Source organism: Aphidius gifuensis, linkage group LG1 (assembly GCF_014905175.1).
Source record: "Aphidius gifuensis isolate YNYX2018 linkage group LG1, ASM1490517v1, whole genome shotgun sequence".
NCBI lineage: Eukaryota > Metazoa > Arthropoda > Insecta > Hymenoptera > Braconidae > Aphidius > Aphidius gifuensis.
In genome coordinates, this window is record NC_057788.1 from 16,161,112 (window position 1) to 16,170,947 (window position 9,836).

Consider the following 9,836-nt stretch of genomic DNA (forward strand, 5'->3'; position numbering starts at 1 on the left):
GAGGTATTTTTATTAATATTTTCAATCGCGATTTCCCGCTTAACCCTTCGAAATACGTGAAAAACCCCCGATAATTAAATTGAAGCTAATTTTTTTCTGAACAACTTTCATAAAAACTATTTTTCCCGAAATCTCTTACTTTTCGCGATATTCCCAAAAAACATCCATTTTCAACTCTTTTTATTTTTTTTTTATTTCTAAAAAAATTTTCAGCTACTTTTCATTACCACCCTCAAATTCCCCACCTCAGAATTAGTAGAGGTGATTTTTTTCCCTAATTTTGTCAAAAATCCATTTGTACCGCCATTGATTTAATTTGTACCCCAAATTTAAAGGGTGGAAAAACGGTTAAAAATCGACTTTTTTTCTACATGACTTAGGGGGGAAAAAAAATTGCTACAGACGCAGAATAATTTGTACTAATATGTACCACTAAGCCCGGAATTTGTACCTCAAGAATAACAACAAAAAAAAATTATTTACTCCAAAATTATAATTAACAATTGCATATCTGCTTTAATTATAGGGGTACAAATCCCGTTTTTATCGATACAAATTAGCTCACGTTCTGCTCTTTAAAACAAAAAAAAATAATCTAAAAATATTGATTTTTGAAGGTGCCATGCATTTGTTCATAAAATTTTCATTCACATAATAGTTTTTTTTAAAAAACGAATAATAGAAAATCAAGGGTTGAGTGCCCGAAGGCCGCGATCTACACGTCATTTTCTGATTTTCCTTTAACATCACATGTTGATCAACATTACAATAATTAAAATTATCTATTGAAATAGAACTTTATAGATATTAATGATTTAAGAGAAAAATCTGTCAGTCATTGAGAATTAATATTAATGAAATTGATATAAAATATTTGCACTGAATATCGGAATATTCATCATATTTCTTTTTGTTTATTCATTTATATATATATATATTGTAACGAAATTTATTATTTCGTGGGTTCTCGAAATAAATAATCATTCAAATAGATATGGATTATTTATTTGTTAACGTTTATAATAGGTTTGTTATTAATAAATAAAGGATCACTAGTGCAAGGCTCTGTGTAGGGTCAAGACTATTATACATGACATCAATGGGGCGCCTATTCGATGTTTATAAGATGTCTTGACACATAAACCTTATCGCGGCGATGGCTCCACTCCTCCGTCGAAGAGACGAACTCACCGAAGGCTGCGTACGAAGCCCGATCGTAAACCTATCGAACTGCGGGCTAGGAAAGCGTGCTGCGCATGTCCGGGGGCGATAGGTAGGAGAGTGCTACTGAGTGGGGTTAAAGCTCACAGCAGCTAAGCACTGAACGTCGTCGTGAGACGACACAACTTGTCTGGCTCTCGAACTGATCACTTCTCTTCTCTTGACTGGCTCTCTTGGTTCACTACTGGTTCTCTCGACATCGTTTGGATCTCTCGTAAAGGCTCCCTAGGTATCAGACGTTAAGTCCTGGTGAAACTCTGTCTGAATTTCCAATGATGGACTAATACTTATGATCACGCTATATGGTTCTCTTATTATAATAATAATTATTATCGTGCATAAATGTGTATGTGTGAGTTCACGAATGGATCGCTGTAAATAATAACAATAATAATAATATTGAAATATATTATTATTGCAATGGCAACGTATGTGTAAGACCTGGTCACGGATGGATCGCTGTATGGTTCCCTATACAAAATACATATCTCACATGTAGACTATTTGCTCCCACACTTACGATACTTGTGACGTAGGTATTTTACTATAGTATAGTCGCAATGTAATATAGGCGTATGTAATACACTATACTTGGTTCACGATAGTTCCCTCAGGTTTGGTTACGTATTTCATAATCCAATCAGGTGGACCGCGCCCCTCTACCATTTCTAAGACTGAGTTAGGCTCCCGAATTAGTTCTCGTGACTCCCACGGTTGTTGGCTTCCGAGATAACCAACATGGCTCCCCCCGGTGATTTTGAGGAGGATGGTGAGAAACCCTCGTTGCTAACCTTGGCCGATAGTTCTCGCCGCGCAGGTCAGAAAATCGGTTACAAAATGGCTCCCAACGTGGGGCCTGCCGTGAAAGGATTATGAAATAGGGGTTACCTACTGAGGCTGCTATAGATTAAAAATCATAGTGAGTGGTTACGTTGTGTATAGAACTAGTGACTGGATACCGTAGTTACCGATGGATACATTAAACAAGATGGCTACCGTAAAAACGAAAGTTTAAATTTTAAAAAAAAAAAAAATATTTTCAAACTTTCCCGCCAAAAGTGGTTCACGAAAATTCCAACAGATGTCGCTAGGTGCGAAAACCTAGAAGAATGGATAAGTTGTCGTCGAATTTTCTGATTGGCTGACGCCATCAGATGATGTCTGGGTTCTCTTTTGTGATTGGCCGGCACTCCTCATTGGTCGAGAAGGGCTAGGAGTTGCGCAGACGGCAATTATCAGTTCTCGATGGAAGGGATGATAGCCTATATAAGGAGCTGTCTCAAACAGAGCAGCTCATTATCGTCTTGGCTACCTTACGACTTGGTTCTCTTCTAACGTATTGGATCACTACTTGACTTGGATCACTCGACATGGCTACCTCAGCTCAACAAGACGAAGCTCTCGATATAGTGGATCACGGCAGGGATAACGAAGAGGTTAACATGGACCTGGATACCTTGATGGACGAGATGTCCAGAGATCACGAACAGCATGTAGCTGGAGGTGTTGTATCCACAGAGACAACACTCACCACAGCTTCACCAGCTCTCGGGGCAATGAGTCCATTGACCGGTTCTCTGGCTAACTTGGACATCGACTAACCCAAGAACATCTTGGAGAAGGTGGCCGAAGAAATCCAGGAGTGGAGCGCTATGGAATTAATTCCAGAGATGCCTCTCACCCCTGAACAAGCCAGCATGGATCCCGTAATAGAGGTTAGGTCCTCGGATCTCGTTGTAAACGACCAACCAGACCAAGTGGTTGGCGAAAAAGATCGCGATGACGTTGAGGTCGATAATATCATGACCCAGGGTTCAACGTCAGAACGTTCAGCGATGTCTAGTCCAGGGGTTGTCAACACACCCGATTCGGATCTCGGACATGTGGATACCGCAGTACGTTCACTGGTAGAACAGTTCGCGAAGGATCCCGCATTATGGCGTGATATCGTCAGAGGAGTCACTGCACTGAAACGTCCACGTGATGACGATGAGTTGTACTCCCTCGACTGGCAGGAGCTCTCGTGCATCTCCAAGAGATCCACGAACTCCCTCCCCTCGGATCCCGACACCAACTGGCGACTTCAAAATGCCAGCCTTTGGTATTAAAAAGGCGAAGCAACCAGTTGGTAACAAGGCGTATGTTGGAGGTGGTTTCGATCAAGACAGACATCATGACTTGATGATGAAGAAAAACTTCCAACAGAAACCAAGCCAGGCTCTCGCAAGAAATGCTCCCGACCAAGGTGCTGTCGTCACAAGAGTACAGCCAATGAGTGGTGCTGTAAGACCACCGACAGTTGGCACTGTAGCAGCTGTTTGCTACAACTGTCGTGAACCAGGGCATCGGTACTCGCAGTGCACCAAGACACCAGCACCTGAGGGGTTCTGTAGAAGATGTGGGCGCCAAGGACACACTGTTGCTACGTGTCCAAAGTGCTCAGCACGTTGGTTGGCTGCTGGTCCATATGTTCCAGCTTATGGGTGCAATGTACCACGAGGAGTACGTTTGCCATCAGCACCACCAAGCGAAACGGATCTCGATTTTGCTCACTCTGGAAGGTTCCCTCATCAAGATGAAGCCAGAGCACTAAGTCCACCACGCAGAGGACGAGGTCGACGTGGCTCGAGTCGCCAGCCATAAAGATGGCCGACAGATGGATCTCGTATTTTTGCTCTCTAATAATTTTAAGTGTTGGTAATTTTATAAATAAATGGTAAAAATGAAATTACTTGTTCTCTGGTTATCTTATTTCCCTTTCCTCCTTTCAGGTTAGAGGCTAAGGTTACGTATTGCATTAAAAGAAATGTTTAATTGAACATTTGAAAAATTCTAAATTTCAATCCTAACCTATAAGTGATGTCAAAGTCGTAAACCGTATATGACCGCGCATACAGATGTGCGCATTCAGTTGCCACAGCAGTACAGTTTACCAAGAATATACGGGTGCTTTGAAAAAAAACCAAAAATAACGAAGTTCCCCCGCCGGGAATCGAACCCGGGTCTTTTGCTTTCCGGGCGTTTGCCTTGACTACTAGACCACAGGGCTTCTTATTTTTTCTAAGTTTCATCAAGTTAACTCCGACGTCCTTCTATGCGTCAATTCATTTTTTGAAAAAAACCAGATTTACATGGACATCCTGCTACTGTAGCGGTCTACCATTACCGGTCTAATAGACCGTGCCTGCAGCGGGAACGTTTTTTCAGTGTATAGTCGAGCGGCACACAGGACCGTGTTTTTCACTCTTTATATAAACTTTAAGGGAGTACATCCGTCGATTAGTTTTCTTACAATTTTTCTAATTTTTGGATATATAAATCTTGAAATTCCCCTGCATCTAATGATCTTAACTTTGTGATGATGAACAATCTAGTATTAGAGATAATTGAGTCTAAACAGGTGAACTTTTTACGTGGTTTAACATTGCAGGTATAGGTTTTTTTTTTAATTTTTTTATATTTTTAGTTCTAACAAAAAAACGGTTCTTACAAATTTAATAAAAAATTAATATGTCAAAATTGATATAATTTAGAAAATTTTGGAAAAAAAATTAAACGCTTGAACTTTCTAGAATCAGAGATATTGTTAGTTAAAGTTTGCAATATTTATCAATATTTGACATGAACGTGAGGCCGAGTGTATCCGAGCGACAATGATGGGTCGTGCGAAACTCTCCACTTATTTTATATATCACACATATACATACAAACATCTAGATAATAAATAAACTGTAATTTTATTGAATTAAAATTTCCAATTATTTTTAAACAAATTGATTATATTAACAAATGAAATAAATAAATAAATGCATATTCCAATATTGATAATCTCAATTTACAACTAAATAAACAGCTGTCACAACAAGCATCATAGATTCACACAAACACAAGTACACATTAATCCGAGCGTTTTCCCGAACACAACTTGGCTGTGATTGGCTGGGATTTGTACAGTATCAGGCAAAAATTTCGGGCTCCGATATAGACTTTTTGTTGCAATTAACACTACGCTTTTTCCTAAACTTTCTATTTGGATTATCTTAAAAGTACTCCCTTAATATATTTAAAAAAAAAAAAAATTTTCGTTTTTATTTTTTAACGCGTTAACTAATAATTATAAAAAAAAAATTATTAAAAGGAAAATATGTATTTTTTAATTTTTTATAAGATTGTATTTTTTTTTTTTTTAATTTTTTACCTATTTTAAGTCGCGTTTTCTTGGGCTTCGAGCGCTCAGCGTGTTCTACGATCTGGACCCTCAAATGTAGGCTGAATGTCAACGATTTATTGATGTAACATCTGGACAATCTAAATGTCGTATTTTTATCATCACAATCATCATCATCTTGATTTTTCGGACAGTTGCATGTTGAGTTTGGAGATAGTTGTAAATGAATACTGTCATTAATGTTTTGATTTTTTTCTAAATAATAATATGAGTCTGAATCTGTTGTTACAATGCATAGCTTAAATGATTGGGCAAATCAGTATCACATGGAGCATTAGAAATTAATGATCTTTTAACTGATGGTGTTGATAATGTACTTTTAAATTCACATGATGTGAATGTTTCATTATTTTATTTTTTTTTTTTTTGACAAACTATCTACCCGGGATAAACGGTTTTTATATAACCATATACAATCATATACAACCATATATGATTGTATACAAACTCATACAGTTGTAAATATACAAAATCAAAAATATAATTTTTGTAAAAAACAAACTCGTTAAAGTTGTTCTTTACGTTAGCTTAGTACTACTGTATATACTAAATTTTTATTCAATTTACAAACAAACGATGATAAATAATTTAGGAGAATTAAAGCTGCCTGTGTTTGAAAAATAAAATCGAAATAAAAAAAGATCACGTTTTATCCTTATTACACAAACAAACTTTAACGCCGCGGTTTTCTTCACAATTCCAAGATCAGGTTGACAGACAGCTAAGACTTAATATAATTTCATGATATGTCCATTCAAAATAATCGACAATACTTTTATCTAAGACTCGATATTGTATCACATGCGAATAAATAATTTTTCAATAGAAACGTCAAATTATTAGAAAACAGATATCGTATGCACGCCCTGGTAGAAATATTTCTCCAACTTTTTCCAACTTTCTCCGCCTTTTTTCCAACTTTCTCCACCTTTTTACAAAAATGACCCATGGTTGGAGAAAAGTTGGAAAGAAGTTGAAAAAAAGTTGGAGTAAATTTCAGGTTGAAGAAATGGCGGAAAAAAGTTGGAGAAAAGTCGGAAAAAAATGGAGTAAATTTTTGGCTGGAAAAAGGTTGGAGAAATTTGTCCGCCATTTCTCCAACTATGGGTCATTTTCGTAAAGAGGTGGAGAAATGGCGGAGAAAAGTTGGAAAAAAGAAGGAGAAACGTCGGAGAAATATTTCTACCAGGGCGTATTTGACAAAAATTTTTTTTGATTATTAATCAGGTACAGCTGACAAATTTTTTCTTTAAGAGGACTCAAATATGTGATGTAACTCCAAAATAGCCTATTTTAAATTGAAAATGAAGAAATTAAAAAATCTTTTCTTTATGCCTATCCCAGGTAAACAAGAATATTTGTCGTTTGCATTGATTGATTTATTGATTGTTATTCATCAGCAACTCAATTACAGCTGTACTAGTGTTGTGATAACTATAATGGAAGGTGGAGTTATCAAAAAAATACAGAAAAACAGAAATATAATTTACGTTTCCAAAAAAATTTATATGAAATACCCTGCAAATACCAAAAAATCTAATATCAAGCTCATCTAAAGACAAGCTGAAAAGTTAATTCAATAACAAGATATATGCAAAATAGTGAGATTGTTAATCACCAAATTGCATCTTTGCTGGAAAGTTTTCGTCTGAAAAACCTTATCTTGGAATTGTGAAGAAAACCGCGGCGTTAAAGTTTGTTTGTGTAATAAGGATAAAACGTGATCTTTTTTTATTTCGATTTTATTTTTCAAACACAGGCAGCTTTAATTCTCCTAAACTATTTATCATCGTTTGTTTTAATTTTTTATTTTTTTTTGTTAAATTGAATAAAAATTTAGTATATACAGTAGTACTAAGCTAACGTAAAGAACAACTTTAACGAGTTTGTTTTTTACAAAAATTATATTTTTGATTTTGTATATTATTTCACTTCTTTTGTTTAAACATTCAGCTTAAAAGTAAAAATAATCAATCAATTCATGAATGATTGTATTACCAAAAAAAAAAAAAATAAAAAAATTATTTTTTAAAAATATAAGTGAAATAAAAAAATAAAAAATCCATTAGAAATTTATATAGTTCAGAGTGATACCGATTTTAGTGGCAAGGCCGTTAATTTACCATTACGAAGGCATCTTTTTAAAAAATTTATCAACAAACGGCGCACGCAGGTGTCTTACGCCATCTATCAATAGGCACTTCACTGCGATCTAAAATACTGTCTAAAGCTAGGTTCTTCGGTATATACACCAATTATTTTCTTGCTGCGGTATAATTAATTTAATTTTGTATCAATTAGAGGCACTAGAAGCTCTATATATGGTTATCATCAATGAATATTATTATATCATGAATATTATTCCAACAATAGCTACAAATTTAATATAACTAGTTGATTGGTAAATAATTTTTGTCACACTATGATCTAAAATACTGACTGGGAATTCGTGGAAGTATTTCAGATCGCATCGAGATTTAACTTTGTATAAATTAGAGGCACTAAAAGCTCTATATATTACTATCATCAATAAATATTATTATTTTATAATTATTTTATAAATATTATTCCAACAATAGCTACAAATTCAATTACTAGTTGATTGATGAATAATTTTTGTCACACTATGATCTGAAATACCGACTGGAGATTCTTGGAAGTATTTCAGATCGCATCGGGATTCAACTTGGTATAAATTAGGGTCACTAAAAGCTCTATATATTACTATCATCAATAAACATTATCATTTCTCAATTATTTTATCAATGTTATTCCAACAATAGCTAGAACTTTATCAACTAGTTGATTGGTGAATAATTTTTGTCACACTATGATCTGAAATACTGACTGGGGATTCGTAGAAGTATTTCAGATCGCATCGAGATTTAACTTGGTATAAATTAGGGGCACTAAAAGCAAACAATAGCTACAAATTTAATAACTAGTTGGTTGGTGAATAATTTCTGTCACACTATGATCTGAAATACTGACTGGGAATTCGTGGAAGTATTTCAGATCGCATCGAGAGTTAACTTTGTATAAATTAGGGGCACTAAAAGCTCTATATATTACTATCATCAATAAATATTATTATTTTATAATTAACTTGGTAAAAAGTACAGACACTGAAAGCTAATACACTATGTATCAATAATATTCTTATAAAATACTGTTATTTATGTATTATGTATTATTATTGTATATGTATTATTTCAACAATGATTACAAATACTCACAATTGAAGAGTTTAAAATTCGTTGATTGGTTTTTTTCTTTAATAAAATATAGCAATTTCGTAGTAGCACACACACAACAATAAAATATAATATACAAAATCATAAAGCAATATCCAAATGTTTTACCGCAATATTTTGAGGCAGTGTTCAGCGTTGGATAGTTTGACGATAATGTCTGACAATGTCATACGTTTAATACTGCCTTGCAGTATCGCAGATTGCAGCAAAGATTCAAAAATATTGGCAAAACAATCCTGCGCAATAACCAGCGTACGCAACTACAGTTGTGCTTGCCAATGTTAATTTGTTAACTAATGTACTTACAATCTTTAACATGAGTCGTTTCATACAACTATTATTTTGATTAGTAATAATAATGAGAGCACGTACGAAAAAATCGTATAGAACAGTCTGATAAGGCTGTCTTATTTCTAGGTCTTATACGCTTTGCTTATAAGAATTTGGTCGTTTTCCAATAAGAAAATTTTTCTCCACTGACAAACTGATTCTTATAGGATAAACCTGTAAGAATATACCATGTAAGACAAATTCCTGTAAGAAAAATTCTTATTGTTATGAAATCCTATAAGAATTGTTTGATGATGGGTCCAATAAGACATTATTCTCCAATAAGACATCGTTGACTTATCAAAAGACGTCTATAAGACTTATCCTTATAAGACAATCCAATAGAAAAATATACCATGTAAGACAAACTCCTGTAAGAAAAATTCTTATTGATATAAAATCCTATAAGAATTGTTTGATGACGGGTCCAATAAGACATTGTTCTCCAATAAGACATCTTTGACCTATCAAAAAGCGTCTATAAGACTTATCCTTATAAGACAATCCAATAGAAAAATATACCATGTAAGACAAACTCCTGTAAGAAAAATTCTTATTGATATAAAATCCTATAAGAATTGTTTGATGACGGGTCCAATAAGACATTGTTCTCCAATAAGACATCGTTGACCTATCAAAAAGCGTCTATAAGACTTATCCTTATAAAACAATCCAATAGAAAAATATACCATGTAAGACAAACTCCTGTAAGAAAAATTCTTATTGATATGAAATCCAATAAGATTAGTGTCAAGATCTTATAGAACAAATTCATGTAAAGCATCTAATGTAAGTAAGTAAAT